The sequence below is a fragment of the Etheostoma spectabile genome, chromosome 22, assembly GCF_008692095.1.
Source record: "Etheostoma spectabile isolate EspeVRDwgs_2016 chromosome 22, UIUC_Espe_1.0, whole genome shotgun sequence".
NCBI classification, from domain to species: Eukaryota; Metazoa; Chordata; class Actinopteri; order Perciformes; family Percidae; genus Etheostoma; species Etheostoma spectabile.
Window position 1 is genome coordinate 16,976,428 of NC_045754.1, and position 1,723 is coordinate 16,978,150.

At 37.6% G+C, this 1,723-nt stretch overlaps 1 protein-coding gene across 1 annotated transcript in view; it reads right to left on the bottom strand.

Moving 5' to 3' along the window:
- The window catches only part of plcxd2 (phosphatidylinositol-specific phospholipase C, X domain containing 2), a 10,285-nt gene that overhangs the window by 3,031 nt on the left and 5,531 nt on the right, over window positions 1–1,723 (bottom strand). The window lies entirely within an intron of this gene.

Genomic DNA, 1,723 nt, shown 5'->3' on the forward strand with positions numbered 1-1,723 from the left:
CACACACACACACACACACACACGCCACGACTCTGTAGCTGGTTGAGTTCCAACACCCTTGAATTCTCCCCTGTGTTTGAGCCACCAGCAGAACAAAACCAGGAAGTCCAAATGTTTATCCAGTGGTGATAAACAATCCCATTTCCTCGGAAGTGCTAAATTAGGCCACCTCCTGTCTCGCCAGAGAGTCCGTTCAGGAGTTTTATACCCCAGTATCAGAGGCCATTTTTCTCACTTTTAAGGGTATGGTGGGTTTTTACTCTCTAAGTCAGGATTTCCGCTGTCATTTCCACTTTAAGCTCAGGCTCAACGAGCTGGATCACTGCTAAAGTTTGAGCAAACAATTTAGTCCTTGCTTAGGAAATAAGATCTCTTAATGTGAGAGAGGACGTGTTTGTGTTTGATCCCCTATGGTTTGGAAATGGATAAAGAGGATTACAGCTTATCCTAAGTCAAATAAACCAGTGAAGTGACAGAATAGTGTAACAGAGAAGCCAAACTTAAAGATGCAAACTTTTAACAGAGCTAGTCAATTTGTTGTAAGTAGATGAAAAGATGAAACATCCACCCTGGTTTTGCTTCTACCCTACATCCTCCATCAGAGGGTGTGGTGAGTAATAGATACACTCTCAGCCAGTCACGTCACAGGTCTCATAGTTATGAAACATCAATGCCAATCACAGTCAAGTATTACAAAAATAGCTCGACAAATGGACAAATGGAAAGATGCTATATTTGGAAAATATATTATTGTCTGCGTGGTGCATCGCAGCACAATGGGAACACAAAGCACCACAAATCTGCAGCCAAAGGTGGATCCTGTAGGTTTTTCTTTAATTCATTTGTCCAATGATTATGAAAAATAAATAATAAAAAATCACTGATGAAGCTGTTCTTTATATGACCGCATACTGTATGTCACCTAGGTCACATCAAATTGTTAAATGTGACACAACAGCGTTTGAGCCATCTAAAAATAAAAGTGGAGGTAAACAAGTAAAGGAAGTTATAATGACATCCAGTCATCTGTATCTATTTACATATTAACCCTTTCTGGTGCTTAAAAAAATGTTTTTTGTCGCTCTAAAGTTATTACCACTAGTTTTACGCTCCTTTTTTTGAAATAATGGTCAATACATTTTTTTTATGAAATTATATCTAACTTTTGTGTTAAAGAGCTGAACTTAAGAATTATTTTGACTGACAAACTGTTTTAAAATCCTTTCAATTGTTTCATTTTTCAAATACTTTAAAATCAAATAAAACACATCAAATTCGATGAAAGTACTGAACTGATCATTTATTTTACCTGTGTATTTTTTTTTTACCTGTTGTATGGAGCCATCCATGTTATGTTTGGGAAATTAGGTTGAAAGAAACCCAAATATCTGATATAACAAAACTTTAAAAACGGGTCAAATTTGACCCGAGGACAATTTGAGGGTTAGGCATCCTTCTGTTGTTACTATGCATTTAGTATTTAGTTTGCTCTGGTTGATATGTGCAAAGCTGTTGATAGGGTATTCTGATACGGTGTCATGATGAGGCAGAAAAATGAACCTGATGGAAATGAAGTTAAAGGGAGTGATGTTGGTCTCTGTCTGCCAGTTAGACACTACTTTGCCGCCACTGTGTCAAAATCATTGCTCTGAATTCCCCTTCTGTTTTGTTCTTGGCACATAGACACACACACACACACACACTCACAAACACACACACACAC